Here is a 20,657-nt window from a genome sequence, read left to right as displayed (position 1 = left end):
AAACAACAACAATAAAAATATGTTTAGGAACTGAAAACTTTTTCCAGATGCTTTCAGTTTCAACTGAGCTTGTGGTATTGCTGGTCTGGGTTGAACAAGTTTTTGAATACTTTACTAGGGTTGTAATTAGGGTTTCCTTTACTGTAAAGAGACACCGTGACCAAAGCAAATTGGGGCTGGCTTACTGGTTTTGAGATTCAGTCCATTATCATTATGACAGGAAGCATAGCAGCATCCAGGAAGGAATGGTGCTGGAGGAGCTCGAAGATCTACATCTTGTTCTGAAGGCAACCAGAAGATTCTCTTCCAAGCAGCTAGGAGGAGGGTCTCAAAGCTCACCCCACAGTGAAATACTTCCTCCAACAAGGTCACACCTCCTAACAGTGGCACTCCCTGCAGACCAAACATATTCAAAGCACCACAGCTAGTAACCTTGTTCAGCTTGCCATGACCCTCTACTGACCAAACAGAGCTTTGCAGCCTGTGACAAGGCTGGTTTCTCCATCTGACACAAGACTTCCCTGACTAATATTTTCATTATGATTTTTTTCCAATGTGTTGGGCATAGAAGAATCAGATACAAGTTAATATACAACAATTGATCTGTCTTTATACTTCCAAAACTAAGTGCATAATGAATAAAGCCAAAAGCCACAATGAATAAAGCCAAAAGTTATAGTAAATCATCCACTGTAGTTTTATTGTGTTCAAACTCTATTGAACCTCAGAGCATAGGGCTTACTTCCAAACTGAGCTACCCAGTAACTTTGGAATTAGTTGTACCAAATTCTCAATTTGTTATTTTCAACTGTTAATGTCTGTTCCCAGGTATTAAAGAAAGACTATATTCCATGAAGGGAGAGACTAATTTTCCCCAGGCATTATGGATGGACTAAGGTCTCTATATATTTCAATGCTATATTTTGGTTCAAACCTTTCAAACTTTAATCTTTCAAGCCTCCTTTCCTTTACAGTTCTCTCTCTCTCTCTCTCTCTCTCTCTCTCTCTCTCTCTCTCTCTCTCTCTCTCTCTCTCCTGATGCTAGTCTGGAGCTAAAGCAGGTTGAATTCAAGCCACTTCACTTTTGATTGTTTTCTAATCTCATGGCCCTGGGTAACCAAGTTTTTAAAGATGAGTTTGCTGTAAAGATGGTGTGCAGCTGCAGCTTTTAGACTGGGGGCTCTCCACTACCAACACATCCTCCAGAATCATTGTCTCAGTGATTCCCAAAACTGAATTTGATGTTTTACAGGAACTGTGTCTTCTGCTTAGTAGTACAGATGGTCTCTTTACTAATGCTGATTGGTTTGCCTTTTGTTATTTTTTAGGATTATAATTTCAATGCAGTTTCTGCTCCTGCTTACACTGGAGAGCTGAGTAGCTGAGAGCTGGGAGGGGAGAAACCCTTGGGACTCAAAGGGAAAGACCTTTGATGAAGTGCCCTACAATGGGGAGATGGAACTTGTGGAGTCCACCTCCAGTAAAAAAAGATAGGGCATCAACTGAAGGGATGGGGTTGCCATCTCACAGTCAAAAACTCTGACCCAGAATTGTTCATGTCTGAAAGAACTGCAAGAATAAAAATAGAGAAGAGTCTGAGGAAAACGGAGTCCAGTGACAGGCCCAAATTGAGATCCAGCTCAGGGGGCAAGCCCAAAGCCTGATGCTATAGTGTGCTTACAAATGGGCCTATCATGACTGCCCTTAAAAGGCCCAATACGCAGCTGAAAGAGATCCACATATTTGTACCCAACCAATTGACAGTAGCTGCTAAATCTTGAGATTGACTTAGGGGAAAGTTGGATGAACTTGAGGAAGAGAGCAGCCCCATAGGAAGACCAGAAGTCTCATTTAACCTGGAACCCCAGAAGTTCTCAGACAGTGAGCCACCAACCATGCAGCATATACCAGCTGATATAAGGCTGCCAACATATGTACAGCCAAGGACTGCCGGGTCTGGACTCAGTCAGAGATGGTGCACTTACCCTCAAAAGACTTGGGGCCCCAGGGAGTGGGAAGGTCTGGTAGGGTAGGGGGTAGGGTGGAAACATCTTTCTTGAGATGAGGGAGGAGAAGGTGTCAGATGTGGAACAGTCAGAGGGTAGACCAGGTGAGGGATAAAGTCTGAGCTGTAAAAACAGATTACGGAATAAAAATAAATGAATAAATAAATAAATAAGTTGTCAAGGTCATGGTGTCTCATCACAGCAATAAAGTCCTAACAAAGACAGTAGGCAAATACAAAATATTAAATTTTGAATGGAATTAAATAACTATGCAAATAAATGATACAACATGTACACTATTGTTGCATGCATATAATAGTTAAAAACCATATGAGTTATATATGGGATATATATATATATATGTATATATATATATATATATATATATATATATACACACACACACACACAATATCCATACATAAAGAAAATATAGACATTATGAAGAAAGACTGAAATGATGTATAGAAAGTTGCTTGGGCTTTTCAAGTTTGTTGATAACATTTTCTCTGTCCTTGTATGATAGAAAAACAACACATGTGATAACTATACATAGAATGCAGCATCTTTTCCAAACTTTTGCATATTGACTTAACAATAATTGATCCATAATTACAAAATGCCCAAAACCTGTGATTTAGATCAAGCCATAACTCTATGCAAAGGACTTTGAAATGGAAGTACCCACAGGCAACCTAAAGGTCCTGGAGGACGGCATGGAAATATTGAGCAAAATAGCCAGTGAAGCTAAATATTTTGAAAAACAGATGAGACTTACCCAGAAACAGTTAACGATGTTTGTAGTGTATGTGTGGGGTTTTGCAGATTAAACAAATAGCTGAAAGTAAGTATATATGCACAATAAGGCAATTTAGCTCATGTGTGATTTTTTTCATGCCTAATAAAATGCCATAAAACAGAATTTTAACTTTTGTTTGTATTTCAAAAACAAAAACAAAATTCCAATTGATGATTAGATAGTGGAATTCATTTATTCAAAGAAATAAATATTTATTTGAAACTGGATTGTTTATATTGTTGCAAGTCTTCAATGTAATAAATTCTACACAAATATCCATTTATTTTGTGATAGTCTATCTCAGTGAAGATATAAAAAAATGTAATTGAGACATTGATATTCAAATAAGTCCTTCATCTAGTTTTCATAAAAACTAGCAGTGATTTAATACAGAAAATAAAGTACAGAGTTTATAAAAATATTCTGGACACTTTTTAAAAGTAGAAAGAAAAGGATTTCAAGGTCCTCTCATTTGAACATCAAAGGATTTACCCCTAAGGTTTGTAGAACAGAATGCCAGCCATGCCCTCATTCTTTTTATCTTCAGAGAGTGCAGTTGCATTCAGAACCATTTTGAAGGTTGCTAGGTTTGCTGAGGTGCAACAGGCCTTCATCCAGAAGCAAAGGTTTGCATCAAGGAGAAAATAACTTTTTAACTTTCATAACAAATCAAAAACTTTCATCACTAAGATAAAATATCTAGACATATAATAGATAACAGGTGAGAATAAACAAAGACTTCCTACATGGTCGACACAGATTATGGAACTGGGGCTTCGCAAAACAAAGCAAAACAACAACAGCAAACAAACAAACAAACAAACAAAAACCCTTTAATTTATAACCAGTCAAAGGGCCTAAAGCTACATGGAAAATGTATTGAAAGGTCTTGAGGAGAACCTGCTTGTTAATTTCAGAGTAAGAGGTGACTATAGGATGCTTTCATGCCATCAGAAATGGCCATCAAGCCTCTATAAAGGCAGCATGCTACTTTTTGAGAAGAGAATTTTGATGTTCTGTTACAGGGATTTTAACTTCTGACATGAAAAGGTCACTTCCTGAATGACACACTTCTGTACACAGACAACCTTGAGCAGATAGTTTTAATCTATATTTGCCTAGAGTGTGAAGGCTATTTCTGAATTATAGAGAACTCTCTTTCCAGTGGAGTTTGAAACCAGATGAGGCTAGAACGCAACAAAGACATCCTACCAAAAAAAAAAAAAAAAAAAAAAAAAAAAAGCTAAGAAGCTTGATTATCTTGAGGTAAGTCAGGATATATGTGAAGCTGTTTGCTATTTTAAACACCTGCTCCCCTCAAAACAGGATTTCTTGAAAAGTACTTTCTATTAACTTTTACAGAAATTCCAGAAAATAATTAATTAACTTACCCCATTTCTTGTAAAGCTTCTAGTTCCATGGGAAATTGTGTGTGTGTGTGTGTGTGTGTGTGCCTGTCTCTGTGTGTGTGTATACACATAAGTTATTGAGCAGAACTCTTTGCATATAACTCACTCAGTATCTACCTATACAAGTACATAGAAACAACATGTAGGAAAGTTATACCAACTTATCAAAATTTCTGGTATAAGTTCTAGGTGATATCTCATGGCATTCTTACCTTTAAGCTTGGTAGAGGCTCGAAGTCTTTTTGTACAATTGAAAATGATTTAATTGTGAGTCATGAGAATGTTAAAACAAAACCAAAGGTAGGCAATAAATAACTATTTATTTTATTATAATTTTTTCTGTGGTTTGCTGTTTTGTCTGCAGGTGTGTTGATGTCTGATGTGCATTCCTGGTGCCCCAAAGGCCAGAAGAGAACTTCTTGAACTGCAATTACATAGTTGTAAGTCTTCATGTCTCTTTCTGAGAATTGAACCTGGGACCTCTTAACTACTGAACAATCTCTAGTCCCCGGTGAAGATTTAAAAGACTAATCTCAAGACAATTTGGCTTTGTATGTATAGCATTACATTACTAATCATCATAATCATTCTTGTGGAATGTACAATGTAGATTCAGTTTTCTTTCTGAAACCTTCATAACACTTATTATCATTTTATTAAGTACAACTATTGAAAAAGTGTTATAAGTTGGGTCTATCTCTTTTTCTGAAATCAGAACCATGAACAAGCTCCCTATAAACATTTACATTATTTTAAATCATTCTTTTTGAGCCACACCTGAGAAGTGAAATTATTCAATGAAATTGTTATACACAACTAAAAGTCCAATAAGTCTACCTTTATTCTTTGATAAGTAACTTGAAAATCACTTTCTTTGAAAGCATTGTCCAGTTCATGAAATGTGTAAAATAGTCCCATCATTTTCTGTTTTGTTCTTAAATGATATAGCATAAAAATTAAAAGAGATTTTTATCTATCCTAATTTATTCTTTAATTAACAAAATAAATGTGTTTAGCAGTTGAATAAGTAAAGCTACTATAGATCTAAAATTATGATCCCATTTTTCCTACCTTTCCTTCTCACCATATCCACAGAATATTCTAGAAAACCATGAAACTGCTGATTTCAAAGGACATAATATATTATTAAAATGTTATCAGTTCTAAAATTTAGTCTGAGCTAAGTGAGTTCCTCACAATTAAAAACTTGTCAATATTTGGAAAATTGTATCTCTTTTCCAAAAGAAAACACACACACACACACACAGAGACAGACAAACACGAGAGAGAGAGAGAGAGAGAGAGAGAGAGAGAGAGAGAGAGAGAGAGAGAGAGGTAATGAGATAATATACACATACAAACATACACACATATACACAAAATATATACACACACATAAATGTATATATGTATATACAAACATATATACACAAGCATACCTGCATGTACACTTACAGACACACACACATGAACACACACACACACACACACACACACGAAACTAGAAAATACTATTGCATCCCATACTTTTTATCATGACTAGTATTCTTTATCATGAGTAAGTAAACCTAGGAGTGTTTTTTGTTTGTTTGTTTCTTCATTATTTTAATGCAATGAATTCAAAATTAAAAGCACCATCAAGCTAGATTGGCAGACACTCACACAGGTGCCTGTTTCCAAACTAAATACATCTCAATAAACTTCTATAAACTTAGATTAGCCATTCTGAAACTGTGAAGCTATGCTTAGAATTTTACTCTTCCACTATCAGTTACATTTTAAAACCTTTTATTTTGTGTGTATCAGGGTTTTGTCTGTATGACTTTGAACCACTAGTAGCCTTCACAGTCAGAAGAGAATACAGAATCCCCAGGAACTGGAGTTACAGTAATTTGTGAACAGCCATATGAATGCTGGGAACCAAATCTAAGTCTCTGGGAAAACAGCCAATTGTCTTTATGACTGAGCCATTTCTCTAACCTCAATCAATTACACTTTTTGCACTCATCCATGCACTTATCCTCTCTCTCTCCCTTTCCCAATCTCCCTCCTTCTTCTCTCCCCCTCTCCCTTCCCCTCTATTTTCTTTTTCTTTTTATTATTTCAGATAAGAAGGTCTAGATGGCCTGGAACTCACTATGTAGACCAGGCTGATCTGTAAAACAGAGACATTAGTCTGCCTTTGTTTCTTGAGTGCTGGGAATTAAAACCTACACCACTAAGTCCAACTATTATATGTAGTTCTATACCCGAAGAAAAAGGTAGGATGTCAAGTAATCACATCACCAATAATGTGAAAGTTATAAATATGTAAATTACATATGTGTTTTTTTTTTTAAACAGTATTTGTCATGACTCTACTTATATCCAGAGGTCATGGAGAATAAGTCTGCAATTAAACCATAGTCTCTCTTCTCCTGTAACGTATAGATCAAAATATAAATAAGGAAGAGATAAGTATGTAAGAATCTGTAATCTCAAATGCAAATAAGCAGTAATTACAATAAAGAATGAAGCAAGAACATTAAATAGTAACGGATGATAATGAATCATAAAACAAGCAACTATTTTTAAAATTTTAATTTCATTTATATTTACTTATTCACTTCCCTTCCCTCTCACTGTCTCCCCCCAGCCCCCGCCCACAATCCTTCTTCTATCCCACTCCCCTTCTCCTCTGAGGAGGTGAGGGTCCTCCTGCAAATTCTCCAATCCTGGCACTTGAAGTCTCTGCAAGGCTAGGCACTTCCTCTCCCACTAGGGCCAGCTAATATAACATATCCCATGTACAGGCAACAGCATTTAGGATAGCCTCTGTTCTAGTCATTCAAAACCCACATGAAGGTCAAGCTGCACATCTGCTACATATGAGAGGGAATGCCTGAGTTTACCCCATTTATGCACTTTGGTTGCTGGTTCAGATTCTGCGATCCCCAAGGGTCCAGGTTAGTTGCCTCTGTTGGTCTTCCTGTGGAGTTCCTGTCTCTTTGGGTCCCACAAACCTTACTCCTATTCTTCCACAAGAGTCCCCAAGCTTCATGTCCTGTTTGGATGTGGTTGTCTGTATCTGAGTCAACTGCTGGGTGGAGCCTCTCAGAGGACATCATGTTCCTGTCTGCAAGCAATTATTTTATAAAGGGCATTACATGGCAAGTGAGATATGATTTGAATCAAGAACTGAGATGATAATGAAGAAATAGTTCTCCATGTCGTGTAAATCAAAGTGAGTCAGTATGCAGCACATCAAGCACACGCTTCAAACTGAGGTTGTGCATGGCTCTATGTAAGAAGAAGCACAAATCTGAAGATGTTCGGGTACCAACTAGAAAAGTTTTTCAAGATGAGACTTCTGTGAGGTTCATTCTTGACAATATATACCAGGCCATATGTATTATAGTATATTTTTAATTTTTTATTACACTTTTATTTTATGTCCTATGTAAGGGTAGGATGCAAGCGATATGTTTCTGGAAGTCTTTGGACAACTTATTACAGTTGGTTCTTTCATTCTGCCCATGTGGTCCTGTGGACCAAACTCAGATCATCAGGTTTGGGAGCAGTCAGAAACTATTATCAGCTATGACATCTAACTAGCCCAACATGTTTTATTTTTATGTAAAAAAATGTATGTCTAATTTATTCATTAGTAACAGCATTTATTTCTGGATGGAAATTTCTAGCATCTTGATCCTAAGTTGTTCTCACTCGGTGGCACAGGATTTCCTGAAGTTGCTCTTATCACTCTCTGCAGCTGCTCCAGACGGTACTTTAGAACTTCCTTGTAGTGCTTTTAAATCATAATTAATCTCTGCTATGGGTTCTTCTTACAATGGGCTCTTCTTCTCAGGCATTGTAAGAAGCATTTAATATTTGCTGTTGATAGCATACCTCTGTTGATATTCGGTTCTGTTTTCTCAGAAGACACAATTTCACGGTTATGAGGGTCCTTAGACCTTCTTTTATCTGGGATGTCAGTAGAAGGTTCTGCCCACATTTAAGGTGGCTCTTCCTATTTCAAATAACCTGCTAAAGAAAATTCCACAGAGGTGTCCACAATGATGTATATCTTAGTTTATTCTAGGTCCAGTCAAGTTAACAACCAAGATTAGCCATTCTAACATAGTATGTACATGCCTCTCTATATTTCCAGGACAGGGATGAATGCCAACCACAATAGTATTTTTCTCTCTGAGTTTATTCCAAAATTCAATTTAATAGCAATATCCATCCCTTTCTTCTGATAGTTCTTAAATTCTGCCTGATTTGTAACTTTTACTGTTCCCTCTGCAGTTTATGACATTTGCATTTATAATTCTTAACTGATAGAATTCAGAGAATATTGTCTCAGCAAGCTCATAAACATCATGAAAGTCAGAGAACACATATATTATGATTATGGTTACAGTAAACGTTTATGACTGAATGGAAGGAAATGGGAGTTCTTAAACTTGGCAGAGACTTTATTATCTCAAATAAGAGTAACTTTGTGGGAATAGTGGCTAGTTCTTGAACAAACAGTGGCCGTCAAAGGAACCACAAGTCAGGAGCTTCTAGATCCTTTGTTTCACAATGGAAAGACTTAAATATTATAACTTAAAAATATTATAAAATAGAACTTAAAAGCAATGATGCATGAAGAGCTCCCATACAGCAGGAGGAGGCCAAGGAATGCTTACTACTAAAGATTTTGTCTATAGTTAATAAGAATTTACTAGGCTGCAATAATAGGAGGTAAACAAGTCAGTTCAGTTGCATCAACCACTCACTGATCCATTCACATTGCAGATTTTACTTTTTATCCTAGTTTCTGAACTGGAGTTTATAGCATAATACCAAGGGATTCTGAAAGTAACTGAACATGCATAGCTATGCTCCTTAAGTTGCTGTGTAAAAGAAGACAAATGATAACAAGATATAAAAAAATATAAATCTATACCACTAAACATTTTTATCTCCAACTGAGCTGTTGATAGAACAAAGGATATTTCTTGCATCTAACCAAGACAGAACAAACTTAAGTCCAAATGGATCAAAGAACTCCATATAAAATACATTGAACCCAGTAAAAGAAAAAGTGGGATTTAGTTCTGTATTCATTGGTACAGAAGATTTTCTGATACTGCAGGAACTAAGATAAAAAACAAGAAAAAAAGAAAAGAAAGGCATCATCATTTGTACAAGGTGGCAGCCTACAGAATGAGAAAGATTTTTTTTTTACCAACTCCACATCAATAGAGGACTAATGTCTATATAAATAACCCAAGAAACTAGATATCAAAAACAAAATAATACAATTTATAAATGGGGAACAGGTCTAAACAGATAATTTTCAATAGAGGAATGTTAAATGGCTAAGAAGCAGTTAAAGAAATGTTCACCAGCCTTAGTTATTAGGGAAATGTAAATCAAAACTACTTTGAAATTCCATATTGTACCAATCAGAATGATTAAGATCAATAATGCCAGTGACAGCTTATCATTTTGTTGGGAGTGCAACATCCACTATGAAAATCATATGGCAATTTTCATTAAGTTTGGAAGTGACATCCCACAAGATCCAGTGACTTCCCTGCATTAATGGACTATAGCTGGAATTCAGAATAGAAACACACTCCTGCTTTTTCCTTAGGTTGCTTTTGTCAAAGTATTTTGTCATAATAGAAATTAAATTAGACCTGCTTTTGAAGTTACATTGCTAAAGGATTCCTAAGTAATATTATTCTTATTTGGTAAAATAATAGTATTGCATAATTATGAAGATGAATGAGGGTTACAGACTGATAAAATAAAACAGTCAGATAATATTGTATCAAGTCACAGAGGAGTTAAAACATATTTACTGTAAGCAAAGTTAATGTTGATACAGAAAACACAGTTCTCACCTCAAATGGCATTAATTTTATCTGGAACAACAACAACAACAGCAACAACAAAAAGTGACCATGGTTCAGAAATATAGATTCAGGTTTTCCCAAGTACTACATTCCAACATGATAACAATTTCATGCATGGTGTTTCTATAGTAACAGAAAAATAAAGACGTCAATCAAAATACATTAAAAATCTATTGACAGATCCTAGAGAGAAGGCAGAATGGTAGAGTGGTTAAGAGTTGCTTTTGATAAGGACTTGGGTTCCGTTACTAAAATCCACACCAGCTGTACTGGCTGGTTTTGTGTGTCAACTTGACACAGGCTGGAGTTATCACAGAGAAAGGAGCTTCAGCTGGGGAAATGCTTCCATGAGATCCAGCTGTGGGACGTTTTCTCAATTAGTGATCAAGGTGGGAGGGCCAGTTGTGGGTGGGACCATCTCTGGGCTGGTAGTCTTGGGTTTAATAAGAAATCAAGCTGAGCAAGCCAGGGGAAGCAAGCAAGCCAGTAAATAACATCCCTCCATGGCCTCTGCATCAGTTCCTGCTTCCTGACCTGCTTGAGTTCCAGTCCTGACATCCCTTGGTGATCAACAGCAATGTGTAAAGTGTAAGCTGAATAAACCCTTTCCTCCCCAACTGCTTCTCAGTCATAAAGTTTGTGCAGGAATAGAAACCCTGACTAAGACACCAGGCAACAGTTAACCCTCTGTAACTCCCAGTCTGAGAGATTGGACACCATCTTCTGGTCTCTATGGGCACTTATACAGACAAAGCTGACAGAGGCAGGAAAGCTGTTACATGTAACACAAACATTGCTAAAAGTAAAATTTAAAATATGGTGGTAAAAACACCATATAAGAACATTATAGCAATAAAGGAAATCTTGGTTATAGGCCTTCAATTCTATCTAGTAACAGTTGTAGCCTTTTGATTTGTGGAAACTGGAAGTCTATTTATACATTCCAAAAGTATCTAACTATCATCACTGGCTTGTCTGAAAGAAATGGATGTATGCCAAACAAACACTTGTGCTGCTAAATCTGCCTGTCAGATGAATCTAGAGCCCCAGAAACTTAGAATTTCCCATAGAAATCTACTGGGGGAAGAAATTCCTGAAGCCCTGTTATCAGCCAGAGAAAAAGAGTAGCCAGAGGAAAAGAATGTGTATACAGGAAGAAACTTGTTTGAAAAAGGATTTCCAGTTTATGAGATTATATTGCTAGAGTGGACACAGTGGTGAACAAGAGATTAACTATTTCTTGGCTCTCCTGCCTAGGCATATCTGAAGATACTCTGAGAGAGGCATCACTAGATTATTTTGCCACTTTTTCCAATATGGTCACAATGAATGCATCTTTTTTCTACTTTTTACTACTAATTTGATTCTCGTGTCCTATATTGAACATGAGTGGAGGAATCTTGAATATTGGAGGCACAGTGTTTAGCTATCTAAGTCCAATGGCAAGGTAACAAAAGTGTTACATAAAAGATAGAAGGTAGGCAATAAATGTATATTTAAGAAACTAAGGATAGTCCACTACCATTGGGTTCCAACCTTCAACACCCCCAATTCTCCAGAATCAATTACATTTTAGAAAGTAACTGGCTTTCTCCAATGCTTAATATAAGAGAAATATTTTTTTGGCAATTTTAATTCACATCTGTAATCTTATTTATGAGATTCTCTAAAAGTTACAAGTGAAAAAAGAAATAAATTTAAATCAAGGGTTGGCTGCACTTTGTTCCTATCCATTTGCCACAGTACATTGATTTTTTTTTAATGTTCTTAATTTGCTTAGTGGGAACACCTGTGAAAATTGTCTCTATATAGGTCATGGTCAACTTATTATTTTTTTTCTTGTGTCAAAAGTCTTGACTCTTAGCTAGCAAGAATTATGGGAACTCCATGAGAGATGGCCACCCAGACATAGTTTACAGCCAGTTAAAAATCTTTATTCCAGCAGGCAGGGACTATACTCACATATTTGGGGCTTAGGTGTAGTTTCTGAGTGTTTTGACTAAGGAGTTTTTAAAGGCAAAAATCACACACTGGTGTCTTGATTGGCACCTTGGTGTGAAAGGCTTTGTTGAAACAAGGAGTTTAGCAGAAGTTACAATAAGTTAGCAGAGCCATCCTGACCTTGTGTTCCTAGAATAAGGGTTGGTAATTTTCCGTTGGGCTTTGCATGAGGAGCTCAAATTCTAGTTATACGTAAAATGGACTCAGAAAGAATACAAATTGGAGGAAAATGCTATGTGTCACACAAGTGCTATGAACCAGATTGAAGGAAGAAGGATTCCTTCATTTCCCATGCCCTTTTTGTCCCTTTAGCTTTTCTAATTTATAAGGTTACACACTTCCCTTAATTAGTTATATTATTGAACAAAAACATGAAAATATTTTATTTTATGATTTTTCTAGTTATCTATAAACAGCTAAGTTAGAGTCCATCCTACATGAAGAATAGCATTTTTGTTTATATTATTATTGAATAGACACTTGACTAGATTGTTGTGGTTATTGGACATGGTTCTATTCAATACTGTCAAATATCCATATTGGAAAAAAACATATTTTAAGAAATTTGTATACATGATTCAATTGTGCATTTCCTTAGCATTTTGTTTATATATAGAAAAAGTTGGTAACAAAATGTATTACATTCCCAATTCAGTGTGACAAGATATAACTAGGCACACATTACTTGAATATTACCAGGTGTTATTACAGGTTACAACTAATGCATAAGCTGTATTTATAATATATATATTTTACTGAATTAAAATGAAAACTTATTATATGATGATATATGTTTTACATGCTCTCATTAAGATTATATTATTCTTTACAAAAGGAAAGTTCTTTGTTTTATGTTTAAAAATTAAATGGTGTGTCAATTCTGTTTTTTGATTTTTATAAAGTAACTGCTGCTTTGGGGAAATGGATTATGACAAAGTGCAAATTCACTTCTGTTCTCTCATGAAAATCAAGCTTCAGTTAAAAATCAATGCTCCAGATGTGTTCTTTCCCTTCCATAAAAACATTTTCACTTGAGCTGTTGAGTTGGGAGTATGTCAAAAACCCAGATGCTTCATATGTTCCCTTTAAGGAAACTTAGAATGACTATCTGCATGTGAATTGTGTCCTACACTGGGAGGTTTCCTGACACTGATTCATTACTGAGCAAAACCCATTTTCACAGGAATAGTAGTTGTATGCAAATCGTGGATGCCCTTGAAAGAAGACCTGGAATGACAGTCTACTTATAAGAAATTTAATTTTCAAAAATGAATGCAATATACTAAGATAACAAGACTTGAAAACTAACTAGTAACGTTAAATTTTTTTTCCATTTTTCAAATTGTTTCTCACTTCACATATTTTACAAAAGTGATTTATATATTTCCCCAAATAGACATTTTGTTCATTCTAAAAACATCAACAGAATAGGAATTTGTGGTATCTAACTCTTAATCTAGTCTCTTACATTATAGAAACTTAAAAAAAAAGCAAGTTGCTAAAAGACACCTTTGGGAATTTAAAAGTAATCAGTTCATGTGATGTTAATTACTTTTAGAAAATATAGAACTGGACTAGTATAATTTTATTAAACAAAAATATTGAACACACTTTGAAGTAAATATTACAGCACTCAATTTTGGTTTAAAAAATTTCTTTGCAGCTAATTGTAAGAAGATTAAGAGTAAAAGATGGAGTTTGTTTCAGCAGGGAGTGGGTAGAGCTAGCTCATTGACTAGTGGTGTGAGAAGAGGAGGTATTCATTTCAGGTAGCTTGACAAGCTGTATTTAGGGTTGAAGGCAACTGTGAATGAATTCTTCCTTAGGGTCTGCTTTGAAACTTACTTCCCATCTGTCATATGCAAAAGTTAAGTTGTTAAGCTTTGTTGTTTACTTTCTTTGGTTAAAGAATGGACTCTGATTTTGTCATGGGTGGAGATGTGAATTCCCAATCTTTCCTAAAGATTAGAACATTGTATCTTGTCTCTTCTCTTAAAATTTAATCCAGCTGTGTCTATCAACTACCAAGCAAAGAGACCATACCTCAGGAAAGCTAACTCATTTAAAAGCAATTAAGGAGATGAAAGGAATAACTTCTCCCTTCATGAGATATTATACTTATGCATCCTATGTGCCTCTTCCTCAGGGATGTTACTTATGGATCCTCACTGCTAAGCATGCCCACTTTTTTGACTTCTAAATTAAAAGTATAACTTTTAAATTTTGTTTTATGGTCTCAGTTTTAAATACCAGCCTAAATTGTAAGTAGACTTTCTCTGACAATCTGAGCTGTCTCATTCTTTCCTGCGAAGACTCCCATCCTCTCCTTCTATGGCTATCACTACATTAGTGATAAACTCAAAATGTATTACTTTCAAAGACATATATAGCTTGGGGATTCAAAGCAGGTAGTCTTATATAAACATTCTCTCTAGACATTGTTAGTAATAAAACTTTTGCCTACTTAGTGGGATTGTGAAGAGTGGTTCATGTCACGGTATGTTTATCTTTCAGATCTGTTATTCTTTTAGAGGAAATTTGGGAATGATGGAGGAATACAGAGAAGAAGAAATCAGAGAGACACAACTGAGGTAGTTTGGTGATTGGGTACTCACTCAGATGGGTCAGGCCATATCCTTCTTAAAATTCCAGGTCAAATCATCTTTGAGTGGATTCTGTAAGCTGTTCTGAAATAAAACACAGAAATAGTTTTTTGAGGACTTACGTCCAGTGTGTTCCAGTATTATTTACTTGCCTAGAGTAAAATCATCAGAATCAGCATATCAAGAGCTATACAATATTCCCCATGTACTATAAACTTTCTACTGCACTCAGAACGAGAGACTGCAAAATATGCCATAGTACTAGAGTTGAAGGTCCCTAAAGGACAGAAGAAAAACCCACCACTTTTTTGTTTCAGCTTGAAAACAGGACAAGAATTTCCCTTATCATGTTTTCAGGAAATATGCAACTAAGATCCTCTGAAAAAAGCTCCATCTATGGTGAACATTCTATTTGGCTCAATGCATTGCAATTGTGGAGTGGTAGAGTTAGCAAAATTTGAAAGCAAAGATCCCAGTTTTAAGGGCTCTCAATGGACTATGCTCAGTGATGAGTATAGAGATAAGGTATTTAACTAGCAAAACTACTGTGTATAACACAGGAAAATGTGTTTAATGATATCACGACTATTTTCCAGGGGATATTATGAATATTCAGATCATATATAGAGAGAAAACAGAGGAGAGGGTGGCATTAACATACCATTTAGCTGATATAGCAGGCCCACGGGTTGACAAATCAAGGTCTCCATTCTGTAATAGCAAGAACTTCTGGAGGAGCTGTTATCGTACTCGTCACTTGAAGGAAACAATTTGCTTCTTATACAATGTTCTGCTACAAGGTTGGCAGTCTCAGCATCGTGCGTAATTGTCCCCATCTCATGACATGGTGGTCTGTCTTATGAGACCCACTCTTGCTAGTGATAATTTTGGTTTCCTGTCATGAAGATATTTATCCTAGTATGTGGCTAGAATATATAAATGCAGAAATAAATGCAGGGTAATGTCTCAGAAAAAAAAAGTGAAAATACATTCCGAAAGAGAAAAGATGGGATTAATTAGCCTTTTATGTGGTTTTTCTCCTTTACAATTTTGTAAGTTGGGAACCAAAATTATCTTAGGTAGTCTTAAACCCTTTAATAGCTACTTAGTTTAACTTATGGTTCTAATTATGCATTTTGTGATTATTAAGTAAACTTTTAAAAATATATTAAGTTCAGTAGACCTCTAGACTTTACTAATGCTAAAGCTAAGTGCTAGAAGACATTAAAAATCTATAGAAAGACTTCTTTTTGCAGCCAACCTGCTTAACATCCCCATCTTGTATAAACTAAATATGATTTGTGATGTTCTTACTCTATAGCTATAAGCATTTATTCAATTTCCTTCATAGCAAAACCTGTCACTGCTGGTAAATTTAGTCTGGTTTCTAGGACAAGAGCACTTATTTGACTTAGAAATAACAATTCTCATTTCCTTAAAGCAGATGGGTTCTTTTGAGATTATAATATAATTACAATATTTCTTCTTGCACTTTCCTCCAAGTTCTCCCATATATTCCTCCTTGCTCACTTTCTAATTTATGGTCACTTTTTAATTAATTGCAATTAGATGCATATATTTGTATATATACATATATATCACTAATTATAATCTGTTCATTCTGCATATTCTTGCTTGCCTGTATATGTTCATGGCTGAATATCATATTTGATAGCAAATTCCAGTGATTTTTACCTGGGGAAGACTATTTCTCCCACACTCAGTTTTTTTTTTTTTTTTTTTTTTAGTTACACATGTAGTTCTTTGTGTATGTTGAGGCTTCATGGGCATTTCGACACACACACACATCCACATGTCCTCCTTGTGAATTGCATTGCATTTTCAGCAGTAGGGATGTACCTTCCACTTCTGGGAGCAAGCAAGGGCAATAGCAATAGACTCTATGTTTGGAGTGTCTCTTGGACACTCTTCTAAAAACAGAGATACAGAATTTTCTGTATTATAGCAAAAAGATCACAGAAGATAAGTCTATAGAACAGATATCAGTAAACTATTATTTGCAATACATTTTCTAGTCTGTATTACAAAATTTAGCCAATTGTTAGAGTGGTATTTACAGAATCTTTCAGTCTAGTAATTTCTTCCATATCTTTGTTTTTGTATTTTCACTTTTATCTACATATCCCTCTATTTTTCACATTAAAAATATAAACATTTTCTCTCATTCCTAGTCCTACAGCAGGCTGGGAGGTTTGTAGAGATTACCTTCATTTCCTGAAGATGTAAATGAACCTTGTTGTGAAACCAACATCATTCCCTTCCCCTAAGCCTCAACAATTCATACCTGGCAACCAAATGGCAACTTAAGGCTGGAAAACAAGTTGGAAATTTTTAGTCCCTCTCCTGTTTAACACTATAGTTCCTTATCACAAGGCCTATAGCAGACTGCTGGCAGGGACCTGTCCTTCCACACTACCTCTATTCCTTGGGTACTCTGTCAGACCTTGGATGATTCCTAATTTCTTCCTTCTTGTGGACCCATTCAGATCTCTTCTAATCTATTCCCTTTTCCTGTGTGAGCTGCCTATACCTACCTAAGAAAACTTTACAGCTAGATAATCAATAGCCACACCAGACCTAGACTCATGCAGATTTCTACTCTCATTCTTATCTTCCAATACAATATCTCTAGTCTCATGCTCAGTTCTGTAGCAGACTCCTGATAGGGGCTTATCTTCCCTACCTACCTCTAATCCCTATGGACTTCACCAAACCACACAGAGGATCCAGATAATCGTCTTCCCATCATTTTGTGCCCCTGCAAAGAACTAGAAGCCCTCTCTATCTGGGAATCCCAATAATCACACCACAATAAGAGTCAAGTAAGACACTTTCATTTATATTTCTGTCCCCATTGCAACTGCTCCAGTCTTACTCCACTAGCCCTGTAGGAGTCTGCTTATAGGCTTCTTTTCCCTTATTCTATATCCATTCCTGGAAGACTCCATCAAATCTTGGAGTGAACCCAATTTCTTTTGTTACTATGGACTCTTTCAAACACCCACTTTCCATCAATTTCATTCTTTTCTGCCAGCCACAACCAATATCTAGAAACATTTTCTACTTGAGTCTCTAAGTCCCCAAACATACCAGAGCCTCTTATCCTCCTTTATGATCTCTCTACTCTTGCCCTCCTCACAGTAACAGCTTGCTTAAACGTGTACCTCCTCCAACTCCAACTTCATTTACTAGAGACTCCAATTCTTTGTTAAGATTCAGGGTTCTTCCTGTTCTTTTACTCCTGTCCCTTCAGATAATTCTTTGATTTACTGCTACCTACATTTATGATCTTATCCCACCAAAACCTTAACTCCCTTTGTAACCCTCTTCTATGTATGAGCAGAATGCCTTTAGCATTTTCCTAAGACCCCTCTCACCCTCTTCACTGAACACACCTATTCCCTTTGAAACTGGCTGATCTGTACAAGCTCTTCCTCTCAAGTAATCCACGACTATCATACATCCCTAAGATCCAGAGAGGTCCAAAGACATAAAAAATGGAACACCACACCAATAAAAGTAAGTATAGGTACCAACATACAGAATCACAATTATCCCAATCCAATACCAAGACACAAGTAAAAAACAAAACAAAACACACACACATACACACACACACACACACACACACACACACACACACACACACACACACACAAAATCATTAATAGTCAAGACAATATGTCTCCATGAGCACTGAGTATCCCTAATATAATAGGCTTGAAGAATGAGCATGGAGTGTAAATACAACACATAGACTTCAAAATGTCTATTATAAATATATTCAAGGACATTAAAAGCGACATAAATAAACCCCCTAATGAAACTTGTGAAAATACAAAGGAACAGTGGAAAGAAATAATAAAACAGTTCAAAACATGAAAGTAGAACTAGAATCATGAAAAATAATGGAGATAAAACTGGAAATGAAAAATTTAGGAAGTCAAACAAAATTCTCACAAGTAAGTCTCACTAACAGATTAAAAGACATGGAAAGAGATTCTCAGAAGGTGAGGACTAGATAAATACCTCAGTCAAAAAAATGTTAAATCAAAAAATATCTAGGATACCTGGAACACCAAAAAAGGACAAATGCATGAATAACAAAAACTGAGCATAGAAAAGAAACACAGCTAAATGGCATAGAAAATATTTTCAACAAAACCATAGAAGAAAATTTCCCTAACTTGAAGAATGAGGTGCCTATCAGGGTACAAGAAGCATAGAGAACACCAAATAGATTGGACCAGGAAACAAGTTCCCCACAGCAATAATAATCAAACATTGCATATACAGAACAAAAAAGTAATATCAAAAGCTACAAGTGAAAAAGACCAAATAACATACAAAGGCAGATCTACTATAAATCTAAAGGCAAAAAAAACAAAATAAAAAACAAAAGATGACATCCAACCCAGATTACTGTACTGTGCTGTGCTGTGCTGCACTACACTACACTGTACTATACAATACTATACTATACGGTACAAAACTTGCAATTACAATAGCAGAACAAAAAGCATGACCTGATTAAATTACATATCAGCAGTATCTATAAACAAATCCATCTCTACATAATGCAGCAGAAGGAAATCTTCACTCTGCAGATGTTAACCACATGCAAGAAATCACAAGGAGTAAATAATCCCAAATAAAAATAAGGGAGTAAAAAATATATACCATAACAACAGAAATTAATATGCGTGACTCATTGATAGTTTTCAATATCAATAGCCATATTTGCCCAATAAAAAGATATACACTAAAAGATTAAATTAGCAAAATAAGATACCTGCAGTATACAAGAAACACACATTATCAACATGGATAAATATCATTTCAGGATAAAAGGATTGAAGAAAACATTCTTGGCAAATGGATCCCAGAAACAAGTTGGTGTAGCCATTTTAACTTCTGAAAAAAATAGATTTCAAACCAAAACAAACCAGAAGAGATAGGGAAGATACTACATATTTATCTGTGGAAAAACTCTACCAACTGCCTCAGGTGACAAGGGGTGAATGGGATGAGAGTAATCACCCTGCACCCACACCACCTCACACAGGGCAAGTTCTCCATGCCCTCACCCTCAGTGCCTACTCACCTGTGCCCTCACCACTAAGGTCAGCCTTGCTGTGTTGTCCAGGTGAGGTGTAAGACATGCCCCCTTGAGTGCTGGAGCTGGTGTAGAAGAGGGCTAGCTCTCTCTCCTGCTCATAACCCTGTAGGCAGCTTTCTCAACTGCTGGAGATAGCAAGGGGCAGAGGCATCACCTCTATTCCCATTCTTATCCACAGCAGATGAGTGGTAGGATCAGCTCTCCTACACTCTCACCCTTTGGCTGGCTCACTCACACCCAGCCACTAGGGCCACATCCACTGTGCTCCCTGGGCAAGGATGAGGGCTAGCCCTCCAGAATTCTGTCACAGATGAGAAGTGAGGCCAGCGCTCAGGAGCTGGCAGTGAGGAGTAGGGCCAGTACTCCACAGCCTCTGGACATCCACTTTGTCTCTGGTGGAAGCCCTGACCAAGCATATCTCCATGTTTTCAAATGGTAATATCGACACAGACCCCTACTACTGAGAAGCCAACAACCCAGACATGGACCCCAGTGACAGCTTGAACTGAGACCTCTTCATAGCCCTAGTGGCAGGGCTTGCGCTGGGTGGTGGTAGAGCACGCCTTTAATCCCAGCACTTGGGAGGCAGAGGCAAGCGGATTTCTGAGTTCAAGGCCAGCCCGGTCTACAAAGTGAGTTCCAGGACAGCCAGGGCTACACAGAGAAATGCTGCCTCAAAAAAACAAAAAACAAGTCAAAAAACGAAAACAAAAAAACGAAAAAAAGAAAGAAAGAAAGAAAGAAAGAAAGAAAGAAAGAAAGAAAGAAAGAAAGAGAAAGAAAGAAAGAAAGAAAGAAAGAAAGA

Source organism: Mus caroli, chromosome 2 (assembly GCF_900094665.2).
Source record: "Mus caroli chromosome 2, CAROLI_EIJ_v1.1, whole genome shotgun sequence".
Lineage (NCBI taxonomy): Eukaryota > Metazoa > Chordata > Mammalia > Rodentia > Muridae > Mus > Mus caroli.
Note: the sequence above shows the minus strand (reverse complement) of the source record.